Source organism: Rhinatrema bivittatum, chromosome 8, assembly GCF_901001135.1.
Source record: "Rhinatrema bivittatum chromosome 8, aRhiBiv1.1, whole genome shotgun sequence".
Classification (NCBI taxonomy): Eukaryota; Metazoa; Chordata; class Amphibia; order Gymnophiona; family Rhinatrematidae; genus Rhinatrema; species Rhinatrema bivittatum.
This window is the reverse complement of record NC_042622.1, coordinates 156,727,061-156,747,012: the sequence shown is the minus strand read 5'-3', so window position 1 is coordinate 156,747,012 and position 19,952 is coordinate 156,727,061. Positions and strand designations below refer to the sequence as shown.

Sequence of the window (19,952 nt, the reverse complement as noted above, 5' to 3'; positions counted from 1 at the left end):
AAACGGCTTGAGCAGAAGAATGCAGAATCGGGATGACCCCGCAGTACTGGGAGGCATCGAGCTCTCCACCGGTGTCAGTGGAAGCTGCCTGGAGGCATCGGAAGGGTCAGAGGGAATCGCTTCCTCTGCCCAAGAACGCTTCGTAGGAGGCACAGACGTCGATGCCTATCAACCATCTGGCTTAGAAAATGATGACCAATAATGATGTTTCTTCGATAACTATCAATGGTCACCATGGTCTTTGCCCGGAACCAATGGTGAAGGTGAGGAATCCAACCAGGAACGGGATGACAAAGACCGGGGCCGGTCCCCAGCCACTAGTTCGGGATCAGGGAATGGTGAAGGGGGCAACCCCAGCGGGGTTGAGATTGGGACTTCCTTCCCAAGCGGAGTGGAAGACCCAGAGGACAAAGACAGATCCGATTGTTTGGACCCAAATTTTTCCATTTTATCGAGACATGCCCGACGACCCTTGGGGGTCATCTGGGCACAGAAGTCACAACCTCGGACAATGTGGGATGCCCCTGAGCAGAGAATGCAGACCTCATGGGGGTCTGCGATGGACATGGTCTGGGGGCAATGGCGAAAGCTGGTCTGTCCAGAGGATTAGCGCACATCAGCAGCTTGGGACAGATATCATCAATTTGGGAATGAGCATCTCTTATTTGGAATACAAATCATCAATGTTAACATTTGGCAGTTATTTTGAGACAGCAATTAATGTTTAGATTTACACATTGTTATATATTGTTATACACAGTCCTTAGTGATCTATTGTTTAACATAGTAAGAAGTGAAACATTGTATACTTGAATGAGTATAAGTATGACTTAGAGTGTTTTGTATCTCACCTAACAGATGTGACTCAGCATTTGAAGTTTTATGAGGACAAAGTGATTGTGCAATATTAGACAGATAGCATGCTATTGTGAGTATGCATGAGCGTGAATGTGCAAATAGAACATAAGAACATAAGAAAATGCAATACTGGGTCAGACCAAGGGTCCATCAAGCCCAGCATCCTGTTTCCAACAGTGGCCAATCCAGGCCATAAGAACCTGGCAAGTACCCAAAAGCTAAAGTCTATTCCATGTTACCATTGCTAATGGCAGTGGCTATTCTCTAAGTGAAATTAATAGCAGTTAATGGACTTCTCCTCCAAGAACCTATCCAATCCTTTTTTAAACACAGCTACACTAACTGCACTAACCACATCCTCTGGCAACAAATTCCAGAGTTTAATTGTGCGTTGAGTGAAAACAAACTTTCTCCGATTAGTTTTAAATGTGCCCCATGCTAACTTCATGGAGTGCCCCCTAGTCTTTCTACTATCCGAAAGAGTAAATAACCGATTCACATCTACCCGTTCTAGACCTCTCATAATTTTAAACATCTCTATCATATCCCCCCCTCAGCCATCTCTTCTCCAAGCTGAAAAGTCCTAACCTCTTTAGTCTTTCCTCATAGAAGCATCATCATCTGTAGTTGTTTGTGTTAAGTTGCACATATCTTGACATATAATGACATCACACAGCCGAGTATTTAAATCCCAGCCGTGAAACACAGCATTGCCTCAGCAAGAAGGTCGTGGGTTCCTGGTCTTCAACCTGGTTCCTTGTCGTTAGCTTGGTGCTGCTCCAGTCTTCAACTCTGCTCCGCTCCAAGCCTTCAGCTTTGTCTTCAGCCACTTGCTGCCATCAAATCTTCAGCTTCAGCTTTGTCTTTAGTCACAGCCTTGCCTCCATCAAGCCTTCTGCCATAGCCTCCTGGATTCTGTCATAGCCTGGCCTGTGCTAAGACTCACTCGCCCTTAGTCGGCGCAAACCTTAGGGCCAGCCCATGGGGTTGTGTCAATTGTACCACGGCAAGTGGGGCTCACGTTAACGTTGCTCGCAACAGATTGCTGAGGCCATCACTGCCTTGGCCACTCAGAAGCAGGAGCAAAAGACTGAATTAAATAGTCTCCGGAACTGGTTCATGCAGCAACCCAGAAGTAACTTGATCAAGGAAATGGGTTACTATTGACTGACCCAGTGCTTAGATATGATTAAAGCCCAACACCAGGCTTCAGTCCCAGTTCCAGCTCTGGCGAAACCCTGCACCAGCATCTATCCACTCCCACTACCTCCGAGGTATAGTGGTGCTCCTAAGAGGTGCAGAGGGTTCCTCAATGTTTGCAAGATGCAATTTGAGTTACAGCCAGCTCTTTTTTTTCTGACCATGTCAAGATTATGTATATCTTCTCCATGTTGGACAGTCCTGCTCTCTCCTGGGCTTCTCCCTTGTGGGAACAAGATGATTTAATTCTCAGGAACTTTGATAAATTCATACAATAGTTTCCCTGACTTTTGACCAGCCTGGGCACCTTTCATCCACTGCTACAAAAATGCTTCATATTCATTTAGGCACTCACTTGGTCAGTGAGTACACAGAATTGAGTTACAGTCACTGATCTCAGAGGTTCAGAAGCGACCAATCTACTACTTGCAGGCACCCTCAGATGGGATACGCCATCATGGTAATCAACAGAGGGACTCCAGCAAAAATGGTCCAATGACCGCCGCTGCTGTCCCCTGTCATCACCTACAGTTTGGCATAAACCAAGGGGAGAAATAAAGTAAATGAAGCAAGCACTGCTTTCCATCCATTGACTGTCTCCACAAATCATACGGGGACCACAATCACTCAAATTTGTGCAGGCACTATGTTGAACAGCATATCCTATATTAAATATACATCCTCTCAAGTCTTGCTTGGTTTCACAAAGGCGTGGGACCCTTGACTTCCTCCAGAGCATTGCTGTATTGCATCTAGCTGCTACACAAATATGCCGAGCTAACAACCGCTCATGCTTGCTTCCTTGTGAAATGGGGACATTAAGTAATGGAGGTTTGGCAAGAAGAACAACTGGAAATTGAAGTATGCTCTCTCTCCAATAAGCTTTAATACTTGTCTTGGCCCACAAGGAGATGTACTGATTCAAAATAATTGAGGCTCCAGTTCGGCGATAAACCTGCAAGCAACGGAACCTCAGGGACTACCCCAGAAAGGGGATTTCTAACATGGGAGGGATTGAAAGACATATTCCTCTTCTGAGGAAGAAGACTCCCAACACTACCCTCTTGGTATCCCCTCTCATAGTAGTTCGACCAGGGATGCAGTCTTAGGTCAGTCCTATGGCTGCGGCACACAACCTTTTGTGCTCTCCACGAAGGAAACACACACACACACCCCCATACAGTAGAGGGCAACTGGAAGAATAGTGTCCTCCACTGTAAAAGCACGCTGACTAGTATTCATACAGTGGTATCCCATCCTATAGATTGCGGCACACCTACGAACCCACTTGATGTGCTTGTGGGTAGAATCCCACAGCACAGCAAGGACTGAGCACCTGTTAAGAGTCGGTGGCAACGCGCTGCCAAAAAGCAATCACAGATTGTGTGATGGCACCTTCCTCGTCAGGTACAGAACAGACGAGGAGGCTGATACCTTGACGCAACGACGGCAGAATCCTTGCATGGCTGTTTACTGCACAGACAGGGAGAATGCCGCCTTCCAGCACCTGAGGCGCTTGGAGTAGATGCCTGCTGTACCCAACCATGCATAGTACTCATAACGCTCCAAGAGGCTGGACACAGCCCTTGAAATTGCATTGGGAATGGCTCACCAATGTTCCCCTCATGGAACAGCAGCAGCAAAGTCCATGGTGACCAACAGTGCCCCTGGTGCTCTGCAGTCGTGACCAGCAGCATCTGACTTCGCCAACTGGTGCCCACCATAGTGACAGCGCCAATATGGCCCATAGCACTCTCGCACTCACCAATGGATTACATCAATGGCACCAAACAATGCTACACCCAGGGCGTCAACAGCACCTTGACCATGTCTTGATCAGTTCAACGGTATATAGCACCATCCCCAGCGCCACAGGCACCCGCAGACATCGATCGCCCAACGGCACCGATAGAGACCCTGGGGTCCGAAGGCATCAATGGACCAGTGGTACCAAGGATGCCAGGGGCTCCTGCAGGCAGAGGCTCTGCACCCCCAACATGTGTGCCCAAAGGAACTGATGATTGCCAGCACCATCGACGAATCCCCTCGGCTCACTTAAACATCAGAGGGAGTCAATGATGCAAGCTCGATGACATCCCTTGCCAGCGGCTATGGCTGACGATAGCCTCACTAGCACTCATTAGCACCGATGGTACATGAAGCAAGGCAGGGCCTCTCAAAACTCTGTTTTTAAATTGTGATTTACCATTTAAACCTTCTTTTGTCAAATCTTGGGAGCTTGATTTGGGAAGTGAATTTTCTATAGAACAGTGGTTAGCTATTTTCCAAGCCATGGGTAAGTGTCTTATCTCTGTAAATATGATTGAAAATGGTTATAAAGATTTGTACCATTGGTATTTGACACCAACTTGTCTTCATAAGATGATTTCTTCTCATGCAGATCTATGTTATTTATTTATTTATTTATAAACTTTTATATACCGATGAACGTTGGGAACATCTCATCGGTTCACAGTAAACAAAAAATGCAGCTAACGAGCTTTACAGAGAACAATGAACAATCAATAAAAGAGGAACAAGAGAGGAAGAAAAGTATGGGGCTAGTCAACTAGGGCGTATTGCAGAATTAAAACAGAACATGTACAATAAGTGTGGGATCAATCAGTGATTAAAAAACATAAGATTAAATAAGACAGAATGTCATGTAAGTTGAAATAAATTAGTATTCAAATATATAAGGCAGGATAGCATAGTATTAAAAGGGGAGGAAGGCACTTATGAGTAAGCTTGTGTAAAGAGGGAAGTTTTCAGGTTCTGCTTAAATTTTTTGTAACAGGGTTCCTGATGCAGGAAGGAGGGAAGTTTGTACCCCAGGACGGGTCCTGCCACAGATAATGCCCGGGCTCTAGTGGAGCCGAGTTTATACTGCTTAGGGGAAGGGATGGGAAGTGTTGCTCTATGTTGCTGCCAAATGGGTCTGTTTGAGCTGTGAAAGGTAAGGTGCTCAGAGAACCAGTGCATGTTTTGGTTATGGAGTGCTTTGTGGATAAGAGTGAGGGTTTTGTATGTTATTCTTTCTGCGACAGGTAGCCAGGGAAAGTGTTTTAACACAGGGGTGATGTGATCATTTCTGTGTGTGTTAGTGAGGATGCGTGCAGCAGCATTTTGGAGTAATTGGAGTGGTTGGAGTGTGCTTTTGGGTAAACCTAGGAGAAGAGCATTGCAATAATCAATTTTGGAGAGAATGAATGCTTGTAGTATAGTGCGAAAGATGTTGGAAGGGTTGCAAGGGATTGGGCTCCTTCATCCATTTATGGTGGGAATATCCCCGTATTAAAGCTTAGTGGAGAGAGAGCATACTTCAATTTCCAGTTGTTCTTCTTCCCAAACCTCCATTACTTAATGTCCCCATTTCACAAGGAAGCAAGCATGAGCGGTTGTTAGCTCGGCATATTTGCGTAGCAGCTAGATGTAATATCGCAATGCTCTGGAGGGAGCCAAGGGTCCCACGCCTTTGTGAAACACAAGCAAGACTTGAGAGGGTGTATACTTAATATAGGATATGCTGTTCAACATAGTGCCTGCACAAATCTGAGTGAGTGTGGTCCCCGTATGATTTGTGGAGACAGTCAATGGATGGAAAGCAGTGCTTGCTTCATTTACTTTATTTCTCCCCTTGGTTTATGCCAAACTGTAGGTGATGTCTCATTTCCAACCTTTTCCATTCTAAGTGATGTTTATATGTCCATATTAGAGAGAAGAGAAGGGGGGATGGGAGTTTATTGGGGTGGGGGAGGTTACAGCTCTTATCTGGTTTGGCTTATGATTCCAGAATGCCTCGTTAATAGATATCTGGTATATGCGCCCTAATATTGTGTGGGGAAGCATGCCATATGCTTTTATCTTTATGCGTCTCTATTTTATATGTTTTGTTGTTTGTTTTTTTTATATAGCAAACTGCACTGCATGAATCATGATTTTTCCATTTAGTATGTATACAAGGAAAGCATGTTTTGTTAATGATTGTTTTATTCTGGAAACATATATAATGTTTTTTTGTTATGTGTGTGAACCATAATAAAAATTTAAATTAAAAAAAAAAAAAAAGAGAGAACTCAGGCGAGTCCCCAGGCTCAGAGGCCTATATGGATCATCAGTCCTGCCAGCACCTGACAAAAGTACAAAAAACAGACAGAGCAAAGAGAAGACACAGATATCAAACTGCCAGACTGCACAGCAACTAAGGCCCACCATGCAGTTGGCAGACAGTGGAGAGAAGAGGAAAAAAGGAAAAGAAAAGGGAAAATAAAACTACCGTAAGGTAAGGGAAAGAAAAACACTGCAGCTCTAGAAAAAAATCACTTACAAAAACTGTGAGGAGAGGAAAGCTGAATACCATGACACGCATGGCTCCCGCGACCACATAGCTTCACGGAAAAAAAAAAAAAAAAAAAAGAGACTAAGGGACTATGCCTAGGGGGGCAGGGTGATAACTACAATTGCACATGCTCAGTAGGGCATAAGAACATAAAAATATAAGATATGAACGTCCATTTTGGTGCCCTGTACACACAGGGCACTTAATTTATTCACTGCTTCACTTACTGCCAATTGATCCATTCACTGTCACATGTCAGTGAAAAGGACCAATCAGGAACAGCCCTGCCGGGGGCTGGGGAGGGAGCTCATGTCAGGCTATCGTGGACGCACAGCCACTTCTCCTGTGTGCCCGATGTAGAGCGCTAGGGATGCACTAGTTATCCATTGCGCATCCCTTTTAGTACAGCAGCTCATTTGCATATCACATCGAGTCTCCAGGAGAGGTGGATGTGTGCACGCTCAAAAAAAAAAAATGTGCGTGCACTTTGGATGCACATTTTTTACACGCATGATATTGCATCAGTCTGAATATGTGTTATGGTAAGCACCTGTCTGTAGCAAAGCCCTCCTCCCCCTCGTTTCAGAATAATAATAGGCAGAAGCTCAAGTCATAGGCACAAGAAGTAACTTTTTTTTTTTTTTAAGAGCTTGCACGGATCATGAGCATGCTCGGGAGAGTTTTCTAAGACCTAGGATAAATATTGGAGAGCATTGCTTTAACCATCTTAGTCAAGTGAAGTTTATCAGGCTGGAAGAAGGAAATCATATGCAGCCCCCTGCCAAGCCACCCAAAGCTGAGCAACACTGGCTTTCCAGGAATAGAATGGATGCGGAGAGGGGGGGGAGGGGCGTGCACCACATGAATATGAGGTAAGCAGCGCTGACTGGAAACTGGATGCAGAGAGTTCTGCTTGAGACTAGTAAACATATACAGTAAAGTTAGCAGGGAGAAGACAAGGGCAGCTAGGGGAGTGGAACTGGAAAGAATGGGCAATTTGGGAGAGGAGAGGGTAACAGGCAACTGGAAGGGGGAGAAGGGGAATATATTGGGAGGGAGGGAAGGAGCAAAGGTCATCTAAGAGAGGAAACAGAAGCATTTAGTGGGTTGTCTGGGGGGGGGGGGGGAGGAAGGGAGGGGACACAGAGAGGTAGTTTCATGCATCCCCTATTTTTTCTGCTGTTTCCTTGTGAACGTTGTAACCTGCGCCACAGAAGACAGCGAGCAGCAGCAGCAGCAGCAGCACAGGCTAGATCTCATCCCCCTCATCACTTCTCAGACCATCTCCAATCCATGCATAAGGCACACATACACAATGTAACACTGAATTAATTTTAATCTGAAAACAGGAGTCACCAAGACCTTCAAAAGCTAAAAGAATATTTATTTGATTTATATTCCACCTTTCAGGCACTTCAAAGAGAAATATCTACAAGTATCAACTAGATTTGATAATTTAACAAAACATTATGTAAAATAAAAACTAGTATGTTCCTGTGGTATTGCTCCAACACCCTGCTGAGCCTCTCCCAGAGCCCTGCTCTCCCCCTCCAGCAATCTGACACTTCATGACCCTGCCCCCTCCCTCCCCATAGAGCTGTACAGCACCTGTACTTTTACCCACAGGAAAAAAGGAGATGGGGTTAGGTCAGAGAGGGAAAATATGCACTGAGATATTAATCTGAAATCCCTTAAGGTACTTTAATATACATAATTTGCACCAGTTTTAAAGCCTGTGCAAAGTCCGTGGGTCTGCCAAGTGCACACTGGTCCACATTTTCAGAGAGAAACTCTGTGGGGAATTTCCCTTTGAAAGTGAACTTGCAGGTCCTGCCCTTCTGAAGAAAAAAAAATGAAAGTTACCCCTCAAGAGGGCAATTTTCAAAATGATTTACCCTGGTAAACTGGCTATCAAAAAACGCCCTCCCTCAATCCTGCTGAAACTATACGCAGGGTTCCACAGCACTCATACCTTTGGCCAATTTGGGGAGGGAGTTCCTAGGGTCCATTTTGGATGGGTTCTAAAAAATGACACATGCAGATTAAGACGTTCAAATCTGCATGCATTATTTCCCAGTAAAATTCTGCCCTGCACTAAAAACTGGTGCAAAAAATACCCACAGCAATTTTCAAAGGGAAAGTACACGTGTACTGTGGCCTTTCGAATGCAAAGGCCACAGATAAAATGTTCCCACGGACTTTGCACCAACGCCTGCAGTTTGAAAATGGCCCCAAAAGAGGACAATTTTCAAATGATTTTAGCTGGGTAGTTACCCAGATTAAATCAGCAGTTGAAGACTGCTCTTCCCCTCCGTGGATAAAAGTACCTTTGCCAAAAAGCAGGTCAGGAGCTGGAGTTGCGGGGGAGGGAAGAGGCAGGGCTGGCAAGCAACATCAGGATTTCACTTTGAAATCCCCATGTGTGCTACATAAAGCAGGTGCGGAGTCCTATGGTACCTTCTGAATCTGTGGTGGCAGACAGCCCCTAAATTTTGAAAGGGAAATGCCAGGAGACGTGTCCCTTGGGAAATGTGCTTCCAGACCCTCTGGAAGTGAGCAAGACAGAAACTTTCAAAATTGCCCTAAAACTGTTCATTTCATACATGATTGCTACACTGACTTCCAAAACCATGGACAACGTACGCAGGGTTTGACGATGTCTTTTAAAGATGCTTTTAAGGCTAGCCACTGCCAAGTACAGCATTATAACAGTCTTAGAAAAATAACAACTTCTTAGTAAAAACAGATTCTCTTTGTCATTAGAACAGTGATTACGTTTACCAGAGATCTGCGCCTTCCATCTCCTTTAGACGTTTTACTACTAGCGCCAGACACACGAGTGCAGCCAACAGCACACTACAGCAGGATTTTACACCAAGTCATTCACAGCTCCCGGCCTCCATCCCAGGGCATCTTGCTTCAGACCTGCTCTAACTCCATGTTTTCAGGGGGAGGTTTCCAATCCGGACTGTCCCAGGATGGGAGTTAGGAAATGCCAAGATACACATGAAACAAAAACAGCCGGCTTAAAACAGGCAACTGCCACACAAACTGCACTTAATCTTAAATTGCAGAAACTGTGCATTCTGGAAATTCAGACTGCAGGTCCTAGGTGGTTACAAAAATACTTTGTGCTTGTGGAGCAGTAGCTTTGGGGCTTTGCTGCAAAAGTTTGGAAGCGGGCAGGCTCCTTGGTTTGAAAACGTCAGGTATCTAGAGCTGGAAGTGTTCTCCATCACAACAAACCCCCAAACTGCACATTTATTTATTTATTTTTATTTAAAAACTTTTCCATACCGTCGTTTAGTAGTGCACCATCACAACGGTTTACATTTAGGCAATTTTAGACATGGGGAAAAAAGTGAAGTACTTTCACACTCGAGAGTCTGGAGAATTTTACACATCTTTTGGCAATAAAATACCTTCAAAAGGGAGCCTAGGTTAGCAGCAGACTTAAAACACAGCCACAAGTCCAGAGGGGAAATAGGAAAGGATACAAAGGAAGGAAAGTGACAGAACGGAGAAGAAAAAAGCACAAGGACAATAAGGGAAGAGAGAAAAAGTTCTCAGCAGGCAGTGCTCTAGCAGTTTACATCTAAGGGAGCGACCTGCTGTGCGCTACGCTCTTGTACCACTGCATCATTTCATTGTTTTTATACTGGGTCAATAAAAAGATATCACAGCCTAGAAAGAATCCAGCTGGCATGCTGATAAAACAATCTGAAATCAATGGAGAAAAAGACAATGAAGCAAATGAGAGACAAAAAGAGTACTAGAAAAAAAAACCCATCATGCAAAAGACAGAAAGGAAGATGAAATGAAGGCTGGAGAAAGGAGAAGTGAGGACAAGAAGAGGAAGTAACACAGTGTGTAGGGCGGAGAGAGAGAGAGAGAGAGACAGACTATGAACAACAATAGAAAAACAGACACACACACCATCGTGGAGGAGAATAACTGGAGAAAAAGAGAGGTACTGTGTTCTATTCAGACTAAAGAATCAGGCCACCAGAACAGGCCCATACCTGCACAGCTCACCAAAGTCTCTTCAACAACTGCTGAGGCCAACAAAATCTGAAACTTTCTGACACCATCTTTGCAGCCAAGACAAAATTCCCACATTCTCCTGCAGCTTTCCACACACATCCATGAGTTCAAATCTGCATATCTCCACCCAAACACACACAGCCCTAAATTATTTCCCCTGCCTCTGCCGTTCCCGTTTCCATGGCAATCCCTGACCCAGCAGATGTAAAGTGAACTCTTTCCTAGGCAAATATGTACTCTTGGATTCCTCTGTGTTGCCAAACAGCTTTTTCCTCCCCCTCCAAGGGTTTTTGCACTGGCAAACTGCCCGTGCTTTCCCTGGTGGAAGGCCAAAGTTTGCAGAAACTGCCTGAATACAACTTAGCAAAACCACAGACATGCAACAGCTCTCTGACTCGGGAAACAGAGTCCCTGAACTATAGGGACAAAAGAGGCCATTCTCACAAGGCCAGGTCTTGGGGTGGGTTTTGTCTCTAGAGGGCGCCCTCTTTCAAAGAAGGCCCTAACAGCACTTCAAAAGCAGTTACACACAAACATCAGTTTCTTTCTTGGTTCTGGTGTCCTCTTTTGTCATCCTAGTTCCCTATTCAAATATAAGTTTTGCTTGCAACTTTCTCCTTTCAGTCAAATACATATACACATGCTCTGTCTCACTTTCATAGGCTCTCAATTACACATTTACACACAGGTTCTCTCTCACCCACACATGCTCTCTCTCATTTACACATACAGGTTCTCAATCACACATTTACATATATTCTGTCTCTCTCTCTCACACACACACACACAGTCTCAAACACATGTTTGCTCGCTTGCTCTCTCTACCCCTACTGAAGAACAACTGCCTCCTCCACTTCCAATCCTCATGGCCTCAAGACAAAAAAATCCCATAGGCCGCGGGGCTAACATTGCTCCTTTTTTCACTCTGGGCTGTGCTGCTCCTTTGGGCCAGTGTTGCATGCATTTGTAACTTACAGTACAGTGAGCTCCGACGCGCGTTTTCCCTTACCCCTTATTCAGTAAGGGGCCGAAAACGCGCGTCGAATCCCCCGAACCTAATAGCGCCCGCAACATGCAAATGCATGTTGATGGCCTTATTAGGTATTCCCGCGCGATTCAGAAAACAAAATGTGCAGCCAAGCCACACATTTTGCTTTCAGAAATTAGCGCCTACCCAAAGGTAGGCGCTAATTTCTTCGGGCACCGGGAAAGTGCTTTTCTGTGCACCCTCCGACTTAATATCATGGCGATATTAAGTCGGAGGTCCCGAAACTTTCCAAAAGTTAAAAAAATATATATATTTGAAGTCGGCCCGCGGCTGTCGGGTCGAAAACCGGACGCTCAATTTTGCCGGCGTCCGGTTTCCGAGCCCGTGGCTGTCAGCGGGCTCGAGAACCAACGCCGGCAAAATTAAGCGTCGGCTGTCAAACCCGCTGACAGCCGCCGTTCCGGTCCAAAAGGAGGCGCTAGGGACGCGCTAGTGTCCCTAGCGCCTCCTTTTACCTGGTTTTACCGCCGAGCCTAATTAGCATACTGAATCGCGCGTACAGGAGAGTGGCCTGTGCGCGCGCCGGGAGCTCCGCGGACTTTACTGAATCGGCCCGAGAGTCTAGTCTCTTCTCCCTGCGTGCGGCTGCTGCACACCACTTCCTCTTCCAGGCCGCAGGGGTGGGAAGAAAAGACTGTGCCGTGAGTGCCGCTGACCGAGTGCTTCTTCCAGCAATCCTGTTGCATTCGCCTGGGCTGGCAGCATGACAAGCCCAGGCGGAGGAAGAGTTTGCATGATGGGGCAGGGAGAGCAGTAGCCTCCTCTCTTCCAACCCTCGCAACCTCGAAATAGGAGTCCCATCGGCCCCGGGGCTAACGTTGCTCCTCTTCTCCTTCGGGATGATGTTGCACGCATTTCCGCTTAGCATGGTCTCATCTTCCCAAGCCCATGCATGGCTGCTGCTCACTACTTCCTTTTCCGGGCCATGGGGGGGGGGGGGAGGCGGGAAGAAGAGACAGTGCTGCAAGTGCCACTGCGTGAGAGTGCTTCTTCCAGCTTTCCTGTCACATTCTGCCTGAGCTATCGGCACTTCAAGCCCAGCGGAGGACGAGTTTGCATTATGCAGGGTTAGGGGGAGCAGCTGGGCCAGCAAGGGACCGGGAAGCGCGGCGATACACTGGTTGAGAACCGCTGGCCCCTAAACAACAATTGCAGCTTTGGAAATCTACCATACAACACAATAGGCATAGATTCTCCAGGAGCATAAGAAGAAAGAAAGGAAACTCCTCCCATCTTGCTGCCTTCAGAGCTCCTTCATGTGAGCCAGCCAGAGCCTAAGAGTAGCTTCAAAGTGTCAGACAATGATCAAGCAGAGAGCACACTAAGGAGCTTAAACACAGTATCAGATAATGAGCAGCCAGAAACAATGCAAAGCAGCAGGCATGCGGTGCCGGACAATGGTATGCCAGCAGTAGTGTGGAGGAGCACGCACACAGTATCAGATGACACAACTAGTAGAATTGCCAGGGGTTATGCATGCAGGATCAAATCCAAATATTGTGGCCAGACCAAATATCACCGAGATGTCCCGAAAGGGAAGCATCTTTCTTCTAGTATATTACATATCAAAGATAAAAGGCTATGTTTTAGAGCTGAGATATAGGAGAGGCTGTGAATGGATAGAAAAATGGATCTAAGCGGAAAAATAGCACTTGGGTCTATCCAGTCTGCCTATTTATATATATACCTACTATTTTGACATGGGTTTTTCTTGATCACTGGTCCCTCTGCCACTAAGGGCCCTTTGTGTCTATACCATACATGCCTGAATTCTGCCAAATGTTTGAGATCCTATAACATCTTCTGGGATTCTGTTGTGTCTACCAATCTTTGGGGGCCGATGCAATATGAAATGCGGAAAGCAGGCACTGACTTTTCAGCGCCCGCTTTAATGTGTGCATGGCGCCTGCAAGGGGGGGGCGCCATGCAAAATACAAATTAGGGGGTCACGACCACCCGCGGTTACAGGCGGTCTGCCGGTTATGAACGACGCCGAGCATATCAGCGTCGGTCTTCAATGCGGCCGCCTGAGGTTATTTTTTTTCTCTTTTGCTTTTAAAGAAGTACAGAAAAGCGGTTTTTTTTTTCTGCTTTTCTGTACTTTTTTTCAATGCGCTCAGCTATTAACGCCTGCTCCAGGCAGGCGTTAATAGCTGAGCGATAAATGTGAGTCTGAAACGCACATTTATTGTTTTGCATTTGGAGTGAATGAGTAATAGCATTTGCATGTGATGAGCGCTCTCTCATTCACTCCGCGTGGGATGATCGTTAATCCCCTATTGCATTAGGAGGTGGATTAGCGCCTCTTTAACCCGTGTCAGACTGCGGGTTATACAGTGCACTCGGCCCCTTTGAGTGAACAGGCATTTTATTACATTCCTTTTGAGCTTCCTTCCCTTCAGCTTCATATGAAGACCCTTTGTCCGTAAACTTTTCATTCTGAGGGAAATATTTCCTCTTTGTACTTTATTGAAGCCTACTAGTTACAGTGCATTCAGAAAATATTCAGACTAGGGATGTGCAGACAAAAAGTTTATGTTCATAAGTCCATAAGTCGAAAAGGGGGGTCAATTTCGGTCAATATGGACATATGGAGAATTCCATAAGTTGAGTCTATGTCCATACGTGCACCAGTTCCCTAAATAAAAATTTAAACCCCTCACCCTCCTTAATCCCCCCCCCAAGACTTACCAAAATTCCCTGGCGGTCCAGCGGGGAGTCAGGAAGCCATTCCTCTATTCCTTTGCGAGGAGCATGTGACGTCCGCGGCACGTCGGAGTGACGCGGCCGTCACGTGGTCCACCGCGGTTCCGCTCCCGGACCCCTCGTTGGACACAAACGGAACTTTTGGCCAGCTTGGGGGGGCCTCCTGACCTCCCCAAGCTGGCCAAAAGTTCCGTTTGTGTCCAACGAGGGGTCCGGGAGCGGAACCGCGGTGGACCACGTGACGGCTGCGTCACTCCGACGTGACGCGGACGTCACGTGCTCCTCGCAAAGGAATAGAATAATGGCTTCCTGACTCCCCGCTGGACCACCCGGGAGTTTTGGTAAGTCTTGGGGGGGATTAAGGAGGGTGAGGGGTTTAAATTTTTATTTAGGATCAACGATCGCGATTTCCAACGTATTCAACATAGCTATGTTGAATAAGTTGGAAATCCGATCGTTTTCGCCTCATCACTTTTTTAAGTTAAAAAAAAAAAAAAGTAGCGTTTTACATATAAGTTCAAAACGAATGCACACCCCTAATTCAGACCCCTTTACTTTTTCCACATTTTGTTACAGCCTTATTCTAAAATGGATAATGTGCATTTTCCCCTCCTCAAGCTACACACAATACCCCTTAATGACAAAGCAAAATCAGGTTTGTAGAAATGTGTGCAAATTAATTTAAAAAAAAAAAAAAAAAAGCAAAACTGATAAACATCACATTTACATAAGTATTCAGGCCCTTTGCTATGACACACAGAGTTAGGTTCAAGTGCATCCTGTTTCTATTGATCACCCTTGAGATGTTTCTCCAACTTATTTGGAGTCCACCTGTGGTAAATTCAATTGATTGGACAGGTTTGGAAAGGCACACACAGTCTATATAAGGTCCCACAGTTGACAATGTATGACAGAGCAGAGGTTTTGTATATCTTTTTTATCATGCTGATTTTTCAGTGTTTCACCTACAGGTGTATTTTATGTGCATTTGAAAAACATTTAAAATTTTTTGTTAATTCTTGTACACTATTTCTATACTCCTCTTGGGTGAATGGTCATGAGGTCCGGGCTACCACCTTACAGGTGGTGGTCTTGCACCAGCTCCCGGCTTGCTGACACCCTTACAATTTGTTAAATAGTGTATATTCTTACAACCTGCTGAATAGCAATCCGCTGTTTACTATATGTGTTTTTTGGTCCTGATTTGATCTTTTAGAGCAAAATCAAAGCCATGAAGTCGAAGGAATTGTCTGTAGTCCTCCAAGACAGGATTGTGTTGAGGGTCAGATCTGGGGAAGGGTACAAAAAAATTGCTGCAGCATTGAAGGTCCCAAAGAACACAGAGGCCTCCATCATTCTTAAATGGAAGAAGTTTAGAACCACCAAGACTCTTCCTAGAGCTGGCTGCCCACCCAAACGGAACAATTAGGGGGAGGAGGGCCTTGGTCAGGGAGGTGATCAAGAACCCGATGGTCATTCTGACAGAGCTCCCGAGTTCCACTGTGGAGATGGGCAAAACTTCCAGAAGGACAACCCTCTCTGCAGCACTCCACCAATCAGGCCTTTATGGTAGAGTGGCCTAATGGAAGCCACTCCTCAGCAGAATGCACATGACAGCCTACTTGGAGTTTGCCAAAGGGCACTTAAAGGTCACTCAGAGCTTGAGAAACAAGATTCTCTGGTCTGATGAAATCAAGATTGAACTCTTTGGCCTGAATGCCAAGGTCATATCTGGAGGAAACCAGTCACTGCTCATCACCTAGCAAATAGCATCCCTTCAGTGAAGCATGGTGGTGGCAGCATCAAGTTATGGGGATGTTTTTCAGCTGAAGGAACTGGGAACTAGTCAAGATTGAGGGCTACATAAATGGAGCAAAGTACAGAGAGATCCTTGATGAAAACCTTATTCAGAGTGATCTGGAACTCAGACTTGGGAGATGATTCACCTTCCAACAGGATAACAACCCTAAGCACACAGCCAATACAATATAGGAGTGGCTTCAGGACAAGTCTGTGAATGTCCTTGAGTGGCCCAGCTAGAGCCTGGACTTAAACCCGACCGAACATCTCTAGAGAGACCTGAAAATAGCTGTGCATCAATGCTCCCCATCCAACCTGACAGACCTTGAGAGGATCTGCAGAGAAGAATGGGAAAAATCCCCAAATTCAGGTATGCCAAGATTGTAGCATCATACCCAAGAAGCTTGAGGCTTGACATTTGAATGTGGCTCATTTCCAAATGGAAACTCTACCTTCCGTAATAATGGAAATGCAATCAGGGGAATTTCTCATGTCTCGCATCCTGATGGAAGCATATCTACATACTCCCATCTCCAGGAACACCATTTCCTATGCTTTGCCGTTCGGAGACGTCCGTATCAGTTTTTTCATTCACTGCCATTTGGGTTGACTACTGTGCCTAGGACCTTCTTCAAGGTCATCTGTGCAAGGAGTATGTTCTAGTACATATGCATTGGGATGACTAGTCGATTCAAGCCAAGAATGCAGAAGAGAGTAGCTTGTCTTCTCCTGAAGTAATCTCCTTGCTTCAGGAACTAGGCTGGGTGGTTAATTTGGCCAAGAGCAGTTTATGGCTGTCTGAGATACAAGAGTGCAATTCAGTTTTGAGCAGGGAAGAGTTTTTCTACCAGTGATGATGATAGTAAGATCTGCAACACAGTGGACACTCCTGAAAGAGTAGAGAGAATAAAAAGTGATTTAAGAAAGCTTGAAGAGTGGTCGAAGATTTGGCAGCTGGGATTCAATGGCAAGAAGTGCAGAGTCATGCATCTGGGGTACGGCAACCCAAAAGAGCTGTCTGTGATGGGTGGTGAAAGACTAATGCGCACAGACTAGGAGAGGGACCTTGGTGTGATAGTGACGGATGATCTGAAGGCTGCAAAGCAATGTGACAAGGCGATAGCTAAAGCCAGAAGAACACTGGGCTGCATAGAGAGAAGAATAACCAGTAAGGAAAAAAAAAATAGGTTATAATGCCCTTGGTGAGGCCTTACCTGGACTACTGCATTCAGTACTGGTGCCTGTATCTCAAAAAGGATAAAAACAGGATAGAGGTGGTCCAAAGAAAAGCGACCAAATTGGCGAGGGGTCAGCATGGAAACTTATAAGGAGAGGCTGAAGGATATGAATATGTATACCCTGGAAGAGAGGAGGTGCAGGGGAGATATGATATAGACCTTCAGATACCTGAAATGTTTTAATGATGCACAATCATTAAATCTTTTCCAATGGAAAGAAATCAATAGAACTAGGAGGACATGAAATGAAACTCCAGGGAAGACGACTCAGAACCAATGTCAGGAAATATTTCTTCACGGAGAGTTTTGTAAATGCCTTCTAGAGAAGGTGGTGAAGATGAAAACAGTGAAGGAATTCAAAGGGGCATGGGATAAACACTATAGATTCCTAAAGGCTAGAGAATGGAATTAAAGAAGAGTGCATGGGGTAACTTGCTGGTGTGGCAGTTGCTACATTTAACAAATAACAGTATCAAGGTCTAATGCAATACCATCATTGCTCTCTGCTTCAACAGCAGTGGGAAAAGGGGAATTGGATTCAGACAGCAATCGAGGACCCTGACTTTTACAGGTAGGGGAACAAATAAACATGGGGGTAACTTGCTGATGCGGCTTTTACTATACTTTTGATGGGGCTCCATCATTGCTCTCTGCTTCCACGGCAGGGGTTAGGGAAAATTGGATTCAGACAGCATCTGAGGGCCTTGACTTTTACGGTCTGGGAAACTGATAAGCGTGAGGGTAACCTGCTCAGTGCAGCAGATACTAGCATAAGCTTGCTTGGCAGACTGGATGGATCATTTGGTCCTTTTCTGCCACTTCTATGTTTCTCTGAGTCACATTTAGAAGTTAATTACTCAACTTTGGGCCCTGAGAAGGACTATTCACCCGACAGTGTGGTCTACTCTACACGTTCTAGAGTCGATGGCACAACATTAGATATTTTCTCCTGGGTGGGGCCACACCTGCAGCCCCTTCAACACATATTGCCCTACCAGTGGGATCCGCAGGAACGGAACTACATGATAAGATCCCACGTGCCATTGAAGGTGAGCACCCAATTGCAGTGGTGGCTGTAAATGGATCTTCTCAGAAATGGAGACACCAGACAGGTTAGTACTCATGACAGATGCGAGCCTTCTGAGCTGAAGAGTGACAGACTACCAATTGGTTGGAAGCACGAGCAGTTAGACTGGCATGCTTGCGGTTCACCGAGCTGCTGTGGCAAAACAAGAAACCATCAGGTGTCTGTGGCAGTAGATGCGCTCATAGTGTGGGCAAAACAACATCTCCAGGGACATATCTGTCTCCCACACTGTCAGGAAGGACAATGTAAGGGCCAACTTCTTCAGCATGCAGGACTTGGACAACCCAGAGGGAGAGTTGGCAGGCGGAGCCTTTCAATTTATAGTGGTGCGCTGCGGTTGCCCATATCTGCATTTGCTGACGACCTCCGGCAATGCGAGAGTACCACAGTTCTTCAGTCACAGAAGTGATCCAAGAGTGCTAGGTATCGATGCTCTCGTTCAGATCTAGCCGCAGATCAGGGGTGTTGTATGCCTTTCTGCCATGTCCACTGATAGCTAGACTCGTTCGGAAGATTGCAAGTTGAACCAAAACTGTGATTCTGTAGACTCTGGATTGGTCCTGGAGGCAGTGGTATGCCATTCTTCAAAGGCTAACAGTATTCTCAGACTTCCACTCAGGAAGGTTCTACTGCATCAGGGGTCCAAGCCTCATGACTATCTGGACCAGTTTTGTCTTATGGTTTGGCACTTCAGAGGGCTCAGTTGCTGAAGCATGGTTGTTCTTCTGCTATAAATTTAATTTTACTTCAAGCCAGGAAATTTTCTACATATCTAGCTTACTTTAGAGTTTGGAGAGCATTTGAGGTTCTTGTCTTCTCAAGTTGAAATTCCACTGATATTGGAATTTTTACAGGAAGACTTGTTTAAAAGGCTTGGCACTTAGCATTCTGAAGGTGTAAATGTTATGTTTGAACTTGATTCATGGGCCCTTGGGTCATGGAGAAAGCTGACTCCATCCTCAGGGAGGATCCCTGTGGGGATTCTCCATGACAGGTGGGGTCTCAGCAGTGATGGACACAGGAGACAGAGAATATTTATTAAACAGCAAGAGAAACCCGAGGAGCGGGTTGGTAAACTCAGTCCTGGAGTAGGAAGATCTGGGATGGATTCTCCGGTAGTGGTCCGCAGAGCGGGATAACCTGGGGAATACTTGCTTCTAGCAGGCCTTGTGCGAAGTAGCTCCGGTAGTGGTCCGCAGCGCGGGGTAGGCCAGAGATAGATGATGGCAATTGGCATAAGACAGTGTGGATCCGGTAGTGGTCTGCAGAGCGGGGTAACCAGAGGATCCACACAGCAAGATGGAAGCAGTAGTGTAGAACAGGTCTTGTATTCGCTCCGTGATATTGCAGTAGAGAATATGTAGTAGCAGCACCGGAGACCCGAAGCAGGAACAGTGAAGGGTCGTCCAAGAAAAAAGCAAGAGGGACTCACTTAGCTGGAGAAGGTGAGACAGGCAGATAAGGCTCTCTGAGGAGCGGATAGTCCTGAGTGCAGCAAGGCCCAGAGGAGTGGGTACCTGAGTCACTCAGTCTGGAACGCAGGAACAGCAAGGCGAAGCATCTCAGAGGAAGGAATTGAGCAAGATGGAATCCTTGCTAACTCGTAGGTAGGAAAGTCCGGTAGGCTTAAAT

At 45.9% G+C, this 19,952-nt stretch overlaps 1 protein-coding gene across 3 annotated transcripts in view; it reads right to left on the bottom strand.

Moving 5' to 3' along the window:
- The window catches only part of LOC115096694 (discoidin domain-containing receptor 2-like), a 262,959-nt gene that overhangs the window by 184,022 nt on the left and 58,985 nt on the right, over positions 1–19,952 (bottom strand). Inside the window, exon 1 of one of the 3 annotated variants that reach the window (XM_029611692.1) lies at positions 10,420–10,545. The exons of 1 other annotated variant lie outside the window; for it this stretch is intronic. The gene's annotated coding sequence lies outside the window, so the exon portion shown is untranslated. Of the gene's footprint in view, positions 1–10,419; positions 10,546–19,952 lie in introns of those variants that run through there. One more of the 3 variants, XM_029611693.1, reaches the window with a different exon arrangement.